General features: G+C 44.3%; 1 long non-coding RNA gene across 1 annotated transcript in view; it reads left to right on the forward strand.

The window, feature by feature from the left end:
• The window catches only part of LOC135982071 (uncharacterized), a 28178-nt gene extending 21611 nt beyond the window's left edge, over positions 1-6567 (forward strand). Inside the window, exon 3 of the long non-coding RNA XR_010599279.1 lies at positions 5399-6567. This is a non-coding gene — a long non-coding RNA (uncharacterized LOC135982071). The remainder of the gene's footprint in view (positions 1-5398) is intronic.
• The last annotated feature ends 9920 nt before the right edge of the window (positions 6568-16487 follow it).

Consider the following 16487-nt stretch of genomic DNA (forward strand, 5'->3'; position numbering starts at 1 on the left):
TCCTCTTCTATATTCAGTTCCTCTCGCCCTGCTGCTTACAAACAGGGAAGAATTGGTAGGGGAAGTAGAAGTGGGTGGCAACCTAGGCAGCAGTGACTGTGAGATGGTTGAGTTCAGGATCCTGACAAAAGGAAGAAAGGAGAGTAGCAAAATACAGCCCCTGGACTTCAGAAAAGCAGACTTAGTCTCCCTTAGGGAACTGATGGGCAGGATCCCCTGGGAGGCTAATATGAGGGGGAAAGGAGTCCAGGAGAGCTGGCTGTATTTTAAAGAAGCCTTATTGAGGATGCAGGAACAATCCATCCCAATGTGCAGAAAGAATAGTAAATATGGCAGGCGACCAGCTTGGCTTAACAGTGAAATCCTTGCTGATCTTAAACACAAAAAAGAAGCTTACAAGAAGTGGAAGATTCGACAAATGACCATGGAGGAGTATAAAAATATTGCTAGCGTATGCAGTGGTATAATCAGGAAGGCCAAGGCACAATTGGAGTTGCAAGGGATGTGAAGGCTAACAAGAAGGGTTTCTACAATTATGTTAGCAACAAGAAGAAGGTCAGGGAAAGTGTGGGACCCTTACTGAATGGGGGAGGCAACATAGTGACAGTCAATATGGAAAAAGCTGAAGTACTCAATGCTTTTTTTGCCTCGGTATTCATAGACCAGGTCAGCTCCCACACTGCTGCACTGGGCAACACAGTATGGGAAGGAGGTGAGCAGCCCTCAGTGGTGAAACAACAGGTTAAGGACTATTTAGAAAAGCTGGACATGCACAAGACCATGGGTCCAGATCTAATGCATCCAAGGGTGCTGAGGGAGTTGGCTGATGTGATTACAGAGCCATTGGCCATTATCTTTGAAAACTTGTGGTGATCGGGGGAGGTCCCAGACTATTGAAAAAAGGCAAATATAGTGCCCATCTTTAAAAAAGGGAAGAAAGAGAACCCAGGGAATTACAGACCAGTCAGCCTCACTTCAGTCCCCAGCAAAATCATGGCGCAGGTCCTCAAGGAATCCATTTTGAAGCACTTGGAGGAGACGAAGGTGATCAGGAACAGTCAGCATGGATTCACCAAGTGCAAGTCATGCCTGACCAACCTGATTGCCTTCTATGATTAAATGACTGGCTCTCTGAATATGGGGAAAGCAGTTGATGTGATATATCTTGACTTTAGCAAAGCTTTTGATACAGTCTCCCACAGTATTCTTGCCAGCAGGTTAAAGAAGTATGGATTGGATAAATGGACTATAAGGTGGATAGAAAGCTGGCTAGATTGTCGGGCTTAGTGGATACTGATCAACGGCTCGATGTCTACTTGGCAGCCAGTATCAAGTGGAGTGGCCCAGGGGTCAGTCCTGGGGCTGGTTTTGTTCAACATCTTTATTAATGATCTGGATGATGGGATGAATTGCACCCTCAGCAAGTTCGCAGGTGACACTAAGCTGGGAGAGGAGTTAGATATGCTGGAGTGTAGGGATAGGGTCCAGAGTGACCTAGACAAATTGGAGGATTGGGCCAAAAGAAATCTGATGAGGTTCAACGAGGACAAGTGCAGAGTCCTTCACTTAGGAAGAAAGAATCCCATGAACCCCTACAGGCTGGGGACCGACTGGCTAAGCAGCAGTTCTGCAGAAAAGGATCTAGGGATTACAGTGGATGAGAAGCTGGATATGAGTCAGCACTGTGTAGGGAAGTGATTATTCCCCTCTATTCAACATTCGTGAGGCCATATCTGGAGGATTGTATCCAGTTTTGGTCCCCCACTACAGAAGGGATGTGGACAAATTGGAGAGAGTCCAGCAGAGGGCAGCAAAAATGATTAGAGGGCTGGGGCACATATGAGGACTTATGAGGAGAGGCTGAGAGAGCTGGGGTTATTTAGTCTGCAGAAGAGAAGAGTGAGGGAGGATTTGATAGCAGCCTTCACTACCTGAAGGGGGGTTCCAAAGAGGATGGAGCTCACTGTTCTCAGTGGTGGCAGATGACAGAAGAAGAAGCAATGGTCTCAAGTTGTAGTTTGGGAAGTCTAGGTTGGATATTAATAAATACTGTTTCACTAAGAAGGTGGTGAAGCACTGGACTGGGTTACCTAGGGAAGTGGTGGAATCTCCATCCTTAGAGGTGTTTAAGGTTCAGCTTGACAAAGCCCTGGCTGGGATGATTTAATTGGTGTTGGTCCTGCTTTGAGCAGGAAATTGGACTAGATGACCTCCTGAGGTCTCTTCCAAACCTAATATTCTATGATTCTGTGATTCTATATAGCCAATGAATTTTCATGCTTCAGGAAAGTGTACATTGATTATGCTGAAGAACTTTTGACTTTGCAGTGCTTTTATGTACTGTGCTTACAAACCTACAGCCCTTTCCATAGCAACCATCTTTCTCTCTTGTGATGCAGGCATGCTGACAGTACATTGCAATTAGTCTATTGTTCTATCCGAAGGACCATGCAGATGCAGTAATGCGGTCCTTGGAGATACGGTGACTGATTTCACATGTGAGCAAATTAAAAGTGTTCCCTCTCAGGTGTGCTTCCCAAGTTTCTTTAATCACATTCAGACTATCACCTCCCAGAGGAATTTATTATGATTGGTTTTCACAGTAGTCACTTTATAATAGTAAAATAATAATAATAATAAATTCTAGGCTTGCTTTCTGGCAACACAACGTGAGTCTTTCTTGTTGGAGATTCAGGTTCAGAGAAGGACATGGAAGCCAGGGTTGTGACAGCAGCAGCTGAGAAATTTTTATAGTTTTAGTTAAAACTTCAGAACTTTTTATACGATTTATTTCCCATGAACAAAATTATTTAAAATAAAATTCAAACGTTTTACCTCTGGGAATACAACAGAGTTCACGGCAAGGAAAATTTGAGTGCAAATGCCAATCATGCCCTGGCAGCACAAGGTCTATGGGGCCATCTGTTCATAAATGACGTGATGTCAGAGATACCCCCAACTGCCACTGAAGTTAGTGGACGAGGTGGGTGCTCAGCACCTAAAATGATCAGGCCTAAAGTACACCCAAACATCAGGGGAAGTCTTCAGGATACATTGGGCCCTTTAAAATTGATGGAAGATTTGCCATTGACTTCAATGGGATTAGGGTCTGTCCCACCATTCCCCATGGCCAGAAGCCAGGAGAAGCATGCCCAATACACCATTTCCATTGGACAGAGGCATGCAGGCATGCTTGCATGTCTGAGCTGCAGAAATGGGGGTGTAGGAGACTCCCACCCTGGGGAACTGTAGGAGAAAAGGACATGCAGAGACTGCAAGATAAATCACACTTCAACCCTTTTCCTGAGATGTCCCACTCCACCAGCCTCAGGAGGAAAATGTGGGAGCATAGGCAAAAGGAACAGGACATAGTAAACATAGTGTCACTGTGCCATGGCCCTGGTGTAGTATTCCCATCACCTTCTCTGTACAGGGTGGTCTGGCCGCCATTTCATTTAAATCAGTCTATTAGGTATAGCCGTCAGCCATAGGCACCAACTTCCTCTGTTCCTGGGGGCTGCTCAACCTCCGCTCCACCCCAACTCCACCCCTTCTCCCGAACCTCCACCATACCCCACCTCTTCCTGCCCCCGCTCCTCCCCTCCCCCACCCAGTGCCTCCTGCACACCTCTGAGCAGCTGATCCATGGCATGCACGCAGAGGGAGCAGGAGGAGTTTATCGGCAGGGCTGCCGATGGGTGGGAAGTGCTGGGGGGGAATGGAGAAGAGCTAATCCGCAGGGCTGCTGGTGGGTGCTGAGCACCCACTATTTTTTTTCCGCAGAATCAGCTCCTATGCCATCAGCAGTGGTCAGGATGGTCCCAGTAAGAACCACAGCTGATGGCACTATCTAATAGGTAGTGTCATGTCAAAGGTACTATCTCCCAGCTAAACAGGCATTGTGGGTGGTTGCCATCCATCACAGTCCAGTGTCAGTCCTGTGCCTTTCTGTGCAGCCACAGGGCCCTTTGCTTTAGTAATATGGGGAGTTTCCTTGTCAGTGCTGTTCTCTGGCAAACCTGAAAATGAATCATTCAAAGTATGAAATTCCAAACTGCTCTCTCCCCCACACAGCTGCAGACTAAGCCAAGTAATTTAGCTGTTATTGAAGCAAACTGTAATCTCTTTTTTCTGTTTGTAAAATGCAAAATTACATACCCATACAGAGAGAGTTTCTTTCTTTGTTAAGAACAACAGAAAACTTATTGCCACAAGTATGGTAATAATATACCTAGACCAATAGGTAGTTCTTATGTCTAAGGGTTCCTTCAATTAGAGTGGTAAATATAGTGTCACTCATACTGTTCTCTGCTTACTGCCAATGGGAACCTCCATAATCAATGGTCAGGTGTGTGCATATGTTTCTTGGGGGGAAGTTACATGGTGCCTCCATCTCCCCTGAAATCTCCCCTGAATGGATGAGACTCAATAAACTACCGTATACTGAAAACAATGCTCTATGGAGTCAGTAAAGTAGCCAGGAACTATCCTGCAGAATTTTCCAGTACTTCTACTGATAGTAGCTCAGCAGACTAGCGGAGGGAAAATGTGCATGATAGTTGGAAAAAATAAAAGGGTATGCAATGTCTCCTGGAGGCATGAGCAGTGCAAAGGGAGAACAGCCACTGTGGCATTTTGTTAGAAGGCGCAGCACATGTTCCACCCTGACTGGTGGGTGATACGGAAAGGACATAAAGTGCCCTGGATTTTTTCAAGGGAGTAAGTTTGGGAGGTTCTTTGCACCCATTCTCCCTTGGGCACTCACAAAAAACTGAGCAGAGCCTGGGCACTGATGTGTAAATCATTACAAATGCAGTAGAAGGCATATACATTCCTCAGCAAAACAACTAACACTTGGACAATCTGTATTTTTTAATTCTATTCCTTTTTCTGTATATACTAATTTAATTCCCTCTGGATAGGAAACATTCTGCATTTTTTGCTTTCTACCTTTTAACATCATCTGAAAGGAATAAAAAAGTTAATAAGCACAAACAAGTGACCAGGCTGAGACAGCACGGTGCAGCTGAGGTGGGGAGTGGTGGTTTCTGTTGTGCTGTGTGCAAGATACCCAAATTCTATTTCTGTACTGTATCTCTCCTTCCTGGAGCTGGCAGGAACTAGGAGATTTGTGTAAGCAATATGCTTCTTATCAGATGTAACAATGAGCCCTACGTCACCACATATTAATGACTCTTACAAGAGCCTGGCAGAAAAATCTCACTTACCAGCAAAACCAGCCATCTCATTCTTCTTGTAATTATTTACTTTGTCAAGTGTATTCACCTTAATATTTTTTCTGGCTTCCACAGCCTAAAATTTGTCAGTGTGCTACCCAGAAAAGGACGAATTTCATCTTGAGGCAAATTCTAATTTTATCTTGGGGTTGCATTCGCAGAGGCAAACCATCTCCAGGTAATGAACACACTATTTAAAAAAAAACAACGTTGGCAGTGGACATGGAAAAGCCTGGATGGAGTCACACTGAATCAGATTGATTATGTATTGATGGATACCGGAAGAATCTTCAGTAATGTAGCGATAATAGGAGAACAAATCATTTGCACAGGCTCAGACCATCATATGTTGCGCTCAAAACTATGCGTTGATAATGCCTATGAAGATCGAGTCAAGAGAAGCCAGAAACCAAAACGAAAATGGCACTTCAATTAAGAGGCATTTGCACAGGAAGTGAATGAAATGGACTTCTAGTATAAGGTCAACAAGAACATCGATGAGGACTAGAAGAATTTGTATCACAATAATCTCAGCAGCTAAGAAGGCAAAGGCTTTGAAAATGCTAGGACACAAGCAGAGGATCAGGGAGGAAACTGAGAATCTGATGGCAAGAAGGGTGTGCATGAAATTAGAAGGAAAAATGAAACTAGAATTCAAGATAATAGGTCATTTTATTTCTGAGGAATGTAGCCTGTGAGGGTTTTTTAGACGTGAAAGGCCATCTCTGCTATTATTGCTACTGACCATCTATTACTAATATTATTGTTTTGCAAGTATTATTAAATAGTTATTTATGTGACCTAACAGCAGGCAAGGTACTCTGGCCTGCAAAATAAAATAATATTTTCCACTTTAAAAATGTGATTATTAGCTAGACAGCCAGATACAGGGTCACTGAGGATTGAAAATTTCTTAGGCTTTTGCTGCTGCTTACTTTAGCACCTGCTGTGTTTCCTGTATGGCAGGGGATTCTGGCCTGCAAAATGAAATTACAGCAGTTCCCTGCTCTTTAGAGTAGGAGACCTATTGCATTGCGAATTGAGGAATTCTGTGATTTAGGGAGCAGTTTAACAACTGCAACACCAAATGTGCTCTGTTCATTTATTTGAATAGTAGTGGTCAGGTTGTTATTTGGTAATACTGCCTACTAAATGCTCTGCCCTACATTTTGTAAAAATAATGAAATTTGGTAATACAGGAACTCAGTACAACACTGTCTCTGTTATTCAGTCTTTCCTGAGATATGGAAGAGGGCTTATTTGTGTGAAAATAATAGGTTTTGTGGTTTCGCAAGATACTGTACAGATGGAATTGTAGATTAAGTTAATACTAGCGATCATACATGAAATAAAAATGTCTTAGAGCTTCTGCTGCTGTGACTGTGTTTGAGGCCTTAATTATAAGCTGAGAACAGCTTATAATTATAGCACAGTCAAGTACTATATTATTAATATTGCTTATGTTTTGTTTTTCATTTGTCTATAAAGCACCATAATGTCTTTCTCCCACTACATTTTCTATCTAGAGGTTAAATTACTAGCTGAACTTACAACTAAGGCCAGAAATAATTTTCAGAAAACCCTCCTTCCTTCTTTAATTGCTTCATTAGATAGTTACGAAAATAATAATTCTGTTTTTAAAAACTAATTAGAAGTTACACTATGTCAGTGGGAGAGCTTCTCCCACCAACATAGCTACCACTGCTTGTTAGGGGTGGTTTAATTATGTCGACGAGAGACCTCTCTCCCATTGGCATAGAGTAGCTACACAAAAGATCTTACAGCGGCGCCACTGCATTGTACAGCTGTGCTGCTGTAAGCTCTCTAGTGTAGACATAGTCTTAGACGTAACTCTGAATCTATCCTGAAACAAGTCAGCAATACACTGGGCATGGCTACACTTGCAAATGTAGAGCGCTGGGAGTTAAACCAACCTTCGGAGACCACAGTAGGGAAAATGCTGCTGAGTGTTTACGCTCTCAGCTGGAAGCGCACTGGTGTGGCCACATTAGCAGCTCTTGGAACCCCACAAAGAACAGTTCATTGTGGTAGCTATCCCAGCGTTCAAGTGGCTGCAACATGCTTTTCAAATGTGTGGGGTGGGGTGGAGTGTGACAGGGAGTGTGTTGTGTGTATGTGGGGGGAGAGAGAGTGGGTTTTTGGGGTGCTGAGTGTCTCAGCATGCTGTCTTGTAAGTTCAGACCCCCCTTCCTCCCGCCTCTCTCTCACACACTCACAGCAAGCAACATTCCACACTAATGGCTTGCTTTGTCCCGGAGCAGATAAGGATGCTGGTTGTCAGAATTGGAGCTTTGAAAGGGCATATCTGTATTCCTACAGCCGATTCCAAAACAATGACAAGAGTAGCCACTTGACTTAAGGGGATTATGGGATGTGTCTGGAGGCCAATCAAAGTGCAATAATGTAACACCTCATTCACACTGACACTGGGGCATTTCAGCCGAGGCGCAACAAGTGTTATGTTTCTCATGGAGGTAGATTACCAGGAGCACTCCAGTTGCAGAGTCCAGGCGCTTTAAGTGCCTTGCCAGTGTGGAGGGGTTGGGAGTTAGGGCTCATGGGGCTGCTTTAATGCACTCTAACTTGCAAGTGTAGCCAAGCCCTCTGCCACCAGAAATCTGTGCTTCTGTCAAATTTTTCCCATGCATGTGTGGAATGAATTTTGTTCTGTGCACCAATATGGAGTTGATGTGTCACAAATCACCTCCATATTGGTGCACATAACAAAAATCATATGGTGGGGTGGGGCCAAGGGGTTCAGAGTGTGGGAGGGGGTTCAGGGCTAGGGCAGAGGCTTGGGGCGTGGTCGTTTGAGGGATCCAGCTCTGGGGTGGGGCCAGGGATGAGGGGTTTGGGGTGCAGACTGCCCCAGGGCTATGACTGGGAGAGAGGACTCCCCCCCAGCTCTCTCTTCCCGCAGCAGCACCTGGGCTGGGGGGGAGGGTCAACTCTTCCCCGGCCACGGCAGGTCTGGGCTGGGGCTCAATTGGGGCCAGGGGAGGGGCACCTCTTCCCCAGCCATGGCAGGTCTGGGCTGGGGCTGGGGCTGGGGCCAGGGGAGGACAGCTCTCCCCTGGCCGCAGCAGGTCTGAGGCTGGGCTGGGGTCAGGGGAAGGACTCCTTTCCCCCGGCCGCGGCAGGTCCGGAGCTGGGGGAGAGGCATATCTCCCTGCTGCCAGCCCTGAGCACCTGCATAACATTTAATAGGCTGCTGTGCAGCCACGCAGCTTAGAGGGAACTTAGCTCCAGATACAGTAAAAGTATTCCACTTTCAATTTCAACTGAAGATACACAGGTTCAAAGGCTCAAAGAAAATGCAGCTGAAACTGATCAGGTACTGGAAACCAGGAGAGTTTTACATGGCTTTGAATTTGATTGAAAGTATTTTACACCACCAGAGATGGGGGGGCAGGGGAGAGGAAGAGTTACTGAATTTGATTGATTATTTCAACCCATGATCATAAAAGAAATTATTACAAGGAAACTTGCCTCTTGTTTCACGCACACACACGCAATAAGAAAAATTTGAATCATTTGGAACCATTGTCAAGGGGCAGCTCCAACCTCTTCCTGGTGGGTGGGCTGAGTTGGGCTAGACAGAATATTCGGGGGGGCTGCAATATACAGAATCCCCCCAACACACACACGTACAGCCAGCCCAAGATCCAGTCATGTCAAGTCTCACTCTTCAGGTGTGAGACTCGTTCATAAGCATGCTCTCTCACTCTCACACACATTCCTAAGCTTATGTCACTTGTTTTGAGTAAATATATAAAGATTTAAAATATTTTTACTCAGATACTGAAAGAGACAACAAACAGTAATTGTAGGTTTGGTCACAAAACAGGTTGTGCAGAAGTTGGAAGAGCAAGGGGATATTAGATCTCTTGCAAAATGGAAGTTCTTTTGTGCAGAAGCACATTCTATACTAGTGTAGCCTAGTATGCATGTGAGAGTCTACCTTTGAATGATGAAATGTTAAAGATGACAGCATTTGTGAACTTCGAGATTAGGGAAAACTGCACCTTTGAACACATTGTTGGCAGATACCAGCACATGTTCAATCTCTCTCCATCTGAGATAGCAAAGCAGCAAGTTTGTTGATGCAGAAATCAGCTATCCTTCAGTGTGTATGGGATGAGGCAGCACTACAAACTGACACAGACAGCACTACTGTGCAATACAAGATGGAGACTGTGTGGGTATATCTTAGCAATGTCAAAAGCCCTAGTGGTCTTCTCAAGTTCCCATTACTGGCCAAAGTTGCCAGGCTTGTCTTAGGTCAGGGGTCAGCAACCTTCGGCACGCAGCCCATCAGGGTAATCTGCTGGCAGGCCGCGAGACATTTTGATTATGTTGACTGTCCGCAGGCACAGCCCCCCGCAGCTCCCGTTGGCCAGGAATGGCAAACCACAGCCACTGGGAGCTACAGGGATCGTGCCTGTGGACAGTCAACGTAAACAAAATGTCTCACAGCCTGCCAGCGGATTACCCTGATGGGACACATGCTGAAGGTTGCCGACCCCTGTCTTAGGCTTTGTCTATGCTGGTACTTGGTCAGCAAAACTTTTGTCATTCAGGATGTTAAAAAAACTCACTCAAACGACAAAAGTTTTACCGACTAAAAGCGCCAGTGTGAACAGTGCTTTGTCAACAGAAGCACTCTCTTCTGCCGACAAACAGCAGCTACACTGCGCGCCTTTTAGCGGCATGGCTGTAGCGGCACAGCCGTGTCACTAAAAGCCTCGTAGTGTAGCCATAGCGGGTCTGCAATCACTCAGTCTTTGGAACAGGGTGGTACCCGCCTCTTGCGAGCACCCATTTGGTCAATGGTTTCTTCGGCCAGTCTTCAGTGACTCAGACCTCTGACTGAGTCATACACACAGTGTATGCAGACAGAACAGAACAAACCCCTTTCAGGGTATACAGTCTTTAAATAGTCCCGGCCCTGGTAGGGGGCCATAGCTCCAGGGCTTCCCCCTGGAGACAAGGTCCCTGGGCTGAGTCCTTCCTCACTCCTGCAGCCAGGCAGAAACTCCTCCTTAGCTCCCTGGTCCTGCCCGCACTGAGCTTGTCCATGGTCCTGCTGCTCTTTCAGCCAGCCAGGAACATGGTTCTCTCTCTTCCAGCTCCAGGCAGCAACTGACTTGCTCTGTCTCTGCTGCTCCTTTTTATATGTCCCTTCTGGCCCCTGGCTGGCCAGTCCTGCAGCCCCTATGTATGGGTGCTTCCCCTGCAGCCACTCTAGGCTGCTTGGAGGACTTGCTTTCTGCCCTCTTTGGGACAGGATGTGGCAGGATCCTGAGGCCTCCAGCACGGAGCCACTGGGCCTAGTCCATCCCATCACACCCACTCAAATGCCAGAGAAGAGTGTTCAGTCTTGTTTGAAAGAATAAGACACCATTCAGACTAAACCTTGGACTAGATGGGCTATTGTCCTCTATTATCCAAGTGAAGTTGGCAAATCCTGAGCCGTGTTTCAAGATTGAGCTACCAAAAGAAGTTATAAAAACAGAAAGGAGGGCACATGGCAATATAAAAAAGCACACGAATAAAATGTGAAACCAAATTTGATATTAAAAGAAATATGAAATCTGGATTCTTTATCTATGGTTTGTTAGCATCAAATTAATTAAATTCAATTTAATCACTTTCTTTATTTTTACATTCATTAAATGTATTGTTTGGTTGTGTTTTATTTTAATTATTTAATTTTAATTAATTTATTTTGCATTTATTTATTTTGGAATCCAATTACTTTACTTTGCTGTAAATGTAATATGAGCAATAATATACAAACCAAATAATATTTGTACTGTAAGGTGTTTTCCAAATCGATGATCACTATGACAAGGTGATAAAAAATACATTGTTTTTAATCAAATCCACTGGTTTGAATGGCTTTGGGGTGTAAATCTCACTCTTAAGGTCAGCCAATCCTTGGCATCTCTGAAGGCCCCTTTAACCTCTGAGTCCTGGGCCCAGAGTTGGGGAGGGGCAGGGCTGGGGATACCCCAGCCAGAGGTTCCTACTGTGTGCCAGGCTCCAGCTGCTAGTCCCAGTCAGGCTGGGGAAGGATGGGACTTCCTCTTCCCCTACATGTGCCACTCCTGGGACCAGGTCAGACCCACTTCTGGGAACCTCCCCTGGGTGCAGGAAGTTCCTCATGCCCCTCCCCACTTCCTTTCCCCCATCACTCCTCAGCCATAGGGGGAAGGGTCACTGTATGGGGAGCTGCCCCCTCCATTCCCCATTTGCCCAAAGCACCATTTCCCCTAAGGCAAACCCTGGACATCGTCAACATTCAGAACTGGGCAGCCAGATAGCAGTGGCTTCTGGCAGCTCTGAAAGCAGCAGCACAGAACTGCAGATGTAAGGATGGCATGGTATGGCATTGCCACCCTTACTTCTGTGCTGCTGATGATGGTGGTGCTGCCTACAGAGCTGGGTGCCCAGCCAGCAGCCACTGTTCTCTCCACTCTTCTTTCAGAGCTGGACGCCGGAGAGCAGTGACTGCTGGCCAAGCGCCCAGCTCTGAAGGCAGCACTGCCACCAGAAGCAGTGCAGAAGTAAGGGTGGTTCCACTGGTACTGGCAGTGGTGTTGCCTTCAGAGCTGGCTGCCCAACTCTGAATGTGGTGCTGCCTCCAGCAGCAGTGGAGAAGAAAGGGTAGCAGTACCATCCTTACTTCTGCATAATGTTTGACCTTTGCACTGGGAGGAAGGTATGGGGGGGGGGCTAAGACAAATTTTGAGGTGGCAATAGCCCTCACAAGCCCCTCCCCCCCACCCCAGCACCACCCCTGCCATTGCCAGACCGCTGCAAGGGGTCAATGTCATTAAGTGAGTCATGTCAAGAGAAATCTTTTAAATATATTATATATCATTCATATATGACTCATGATGCAACATGATAGCTACTATTTTAGGACAGATGTTAGCCCAGCCTAAGTCTGCTTTGCAATACCAGAGAGCCATAAAGCAGCAGGCTTTTCCTCTCAGAGAGTAATCTTGTTGTACTGTCTGACAGAGGTCCCCTGCAGGATAACTGTGATCTCACTGAGTGAGGAGCAGACACATTAATGATGTATTAGTGCACCAAAGACTGTTCTTCTAAAGATGCAGAGCTGTATTCTGACATTGATGAGGTAGTGTAGCCACAGGAAGCTTGTGCTGAATATTTAGGTTATGTAAGGATTTTTCTTTTAAAAAATAGTCTTACATTTGATTTTTTCCCTATTTCTTTGGAGTGTTTTCTGATGGTTAGTGGGTAACCATGGCGAGGAGTGTCTAGCCTCACAAAACTACAAACAAGGTAGAATTTTTGTGACCTACATCATCCTAATATCTGAATACCTCCCAGTCACTAATGGACTTTATCCTCACAGCATCCCTATAGAACAGAGAAGGGATAGCCCCATTTTACAGATAGTGAATAGGGGCACAGGGTAACTGACTTGCCTAAGATCACACAGGAAGTCAGTGGCTGAGCTGGAAATTGGACTCACATCTCCTGAATCCTCCATTCCCCTTCAGTTCATAAGGTCATCTGTTCACTTCTAACAGGGAGTGGGTATGTTTTAACAGAGGTTTTCTGAGACTTACAGAAGTACCATCCAAGAAGTTGAAGTTCCAAAAATGGAAACACAGTATCAGCAGTCAACCCATATCAGAGAATTAGTGGGGACATGGATTATCCAAAGTAATGTTTAGAATGGCTAGTAGGGCCTTTTCAGTAATGTCACAGTACACACCACAGCATAACGATGCATTTACTCACTATGCGTATTTTTGGTGCTGTTCAAATTATAAATATAACAACAATTTTGGAGATGGTGGGTCCTGGATCCAAACTTTGTGGATTGACCCTAACTCTATAATGAGCTGAATCAAAGTCCAGGGTCCAAACACTCCTGAACTTTGCAACTGATCAGATCTTGATCTGAAATTTGTGATGCGGGCCAATCTCTAAGTGCAACCAGTCTTGACTTTTTTGCACATTAATTATCTATGTACCTATAATTTGTTCTACATTCACCTTTACACTCTATATTCATCACAAGAGGCACTTGTATAATTTCAGGACAAGGGTGGGGAGGAGTGCTCACCATGAGTAATCATAAGGTTTGTGAGACATGCTGAAAAAGATCTTCCTCCATTTCTCTATGATGAAAATTTAACAGCTACATATCTGCCAAAAGTGGATAATTTTGAAGTATCAGAGAGCACTTTGTGAACATGCATTATTCAAGGCCTGCACTTTTAAAAAATTATTATTATACCTTTCACATAGGGAAAAACAGACATTAGTTTGATGTACTATATAAACAAATATGAAGGGAAATTGCCAATACTGTATAAAATGCTAATATTATGCAATAAAGGTCCCACAAAAATGTGATTGATATACCATAATAATGCTTTTCCACTTTCAACCTTTCATAAGGAAGAAAGAGCAAAGTGGAGCTGGGAACTTTTTTTGCATGTTGAGGTTTTTTTTGTTTGTTTGTTTGGGGGGCTGGGGGGTTGGTGGAGTTTTTTTATTTTGTTTTTTGAGCCTTGCTCTCAAAGGCCATTGCACTGAGACTATTCTTCTTTCAAGAGTGCTCCCAATGTGCTTTCTCCTGATATTAGGTGTTATTAAAATACATATTTATTTACGTAGTATTGAAAACACTTGTTTCATTTGGCTTTTACAAGTATGACAAGGTGATGGCAAATGTCTCGGGTCAGTGCACTCATTGCATCATATCTTCTTTTAGATTGCACTGGCAAGTACAGAAGTAGATTATAGCAAACCACATTTTAATATATACCACAAACAAGATACTTTAAAGTAAAATGATTCCCTCAAAAATGGTATCTAAGGCTTTGATTTCAAATAAGCTGGAAGGGTATTCTACAATTTTTCCAGCTAGAGACTTTTATTGTGAGGCCTGAGATTGTGAAGATGGTTTGGTTTTTCTAAACTGAGCACTTCTGTGCATAAGGAAAAAGAAGTATTTCCCTGCAATGGCAAAGCTGAACCTATACAACATCATTAAAGCTCTAAAGCATGAGAAATCAATTAATGCTATTTCAGCAACAACAAATCTGCAGTACAACTGAACTGCCAGTTCAAACGGGCTCAATTCTCTGGGGTTCTGAGCACCCTTAATTACCATTAAAGCTGGTGGAATTTGAGGGCACTCATGACCTCAAGGGAGTTGCACATTATTTTGCAGGTTCAGGTCTATTACATTCATTGGGATAGAGCCTCAGCCATTTAAATTGGAAGAGCTCCCTTGACTTTCATTGATGTATAGATTTTAAGAACAGAAGGGACCATTCTGCTCATCTAGTCTGACCTCCTGTATCACAAGCCAAAGAATCTCACCCAGTAATCTCCACATCAGGCCCCTCACTTATGTTTGAGTTAGATATATCTTTCAGAACTATCTAAGCTTGATGACTGAAATTTATGGAGAATCCACCATATCCCTAGATAAGTTGTTCCAACTGTTAAAAATGTGTGCCTTATTTTTCATCTAAATTTGTCTGGCTTCCTCTTTGTTATGCTTTTTTCTGATAGATTAAAGAGATATCTACTATCAGAAATCTCTTCCACATATAGATATTTGTAGACCGTGATGAAGTCGCCTCTCAACCAGGGCCGGCGCTTCCACTAGGCGACCCTAGGCGGTCGCCTAGGGCGGCAGGATTTGGGGGGCGGCATTTTGCCGTCCTCGGCGGAAATTCGGTGGCGGGTCCTTCACTCACTCCGGGACCCGCCGCCGAAGTGCCCTGAAGATGTGGAGTGGAAGGACCCCCGCCCCCGAATGCTCAGAGGAGGAGCGCTGCCGCCTAGGGCGGCAAAAACCCTGGCACCGCTCCTGCTCTCAACCTATTCTTTGATAAACTAAGTATAGTGGGAGACTAATGAAGCTCATTCTCAGGCATGTTTCCCATTTTTCAACACCCTTTTTGAAGTGTGGACACCAGCATTGGGCACAGCATTCCAGCAATGGTCTCACTAATGCCAAATACAGAGGTAATACCTCCACCACTCCTATTTGATATTCCCCTGCATATACATCCAAGGATTGTGTTCATCCATTTCGCTATAACATTGCACTAGGAGCTCATGTTCAACTGGTTATCTACCATGGCATCTAGTCCTTTTCAGGGTCACTTCTTTCCAGGATACAATCCTGCATCTTATAAATATGACCTATATTCTGTATTCCTAGATGTGTAACACATGTGGCTGGGTTAAAATGTGTGGTATTCAAATGAGCCCATTTTATCCAGCACTCCAAGTCAGTCTGTATAACTAACCTGTCCCTGTCATTGTTTACTACTTCATCAACCTTGGTATCATCTTCAAACTTTACCAGCAACGATTTTCTATTTTCTTCCAGATCATTGATAAAAATATTGAATAGTGTTTATTACCCAGGCTTCTCATATGGGTATCTAGACAATTGAAGAATTTCTTCTCTTTACATCCCTTGATGCCTTGATTCTTTATATTCATGCTTCCTTGAGTCTGAGTTATACGTTTGAACATATGTACTGTGTTAATCCATTTAGAACACTCCTATTTAGATGCTTATTTAAAGCCCTCCTAGCTATTTCAGCTACTCTGCTACCCAGAAGATTTGTGTCTTCACCAGAATTATTCTAAGTTACATCAGCTGAAATTGGTGAGTCTGATTCTCCACTTCCCTATGTCTTGTAGAGTCATCCACACCTGTGCAAAGTGAGTGCAAGGAGGGTGTAAAATGCTTTTTGTCTCATCTGGTAGTATTTTAAACTCACCTGGAATAGATCTCAAAGACCAAACATGGAGCAAGTAAGTGGAGAACCAGGCTTAATCTCTTCCTTAAATGTACTTCTTCCCATTTCCTCTATCAACAGCCTTCATTACATGCCATTTTAGCTGAAAGGCCACCTTCCTCTCATGTGCCCAAGATATGTTTGCCATAGAAAGTCCCTTTGGATCTCCAGGAAGCATAATGTATGCACAGTGTTACACAGAGATTATTAACACTGCAGTCTTTTACTGATTATGATTCATGACTACTGTACTCAATAGTTCTATGTACCTCCACGAAACATTAAACACAATAGCTTCCTGTGATATGAACCATGTAGTTAAAACCACTGGAAAGTTGTTACTCCAGTATCTGTAGGTGCTGCAGGAAGATATGATATTGCGATACAAACCTGGTGCATCAACGGGGGTCTG

Source organism: Chrysemys picta, chromosome 3 (assembly GCF_011386835.1).
Source record: "Chrysemys picta bellii isolate R12L10 chromosome 3, ASM1138683v2, whole genome shotgun sequence".
NCBI classification, from domain to species: Eukaryota; Metazoa; Chordata; order Testudines; family Emydidae; genus Chrysemys; species Chrysemys picta.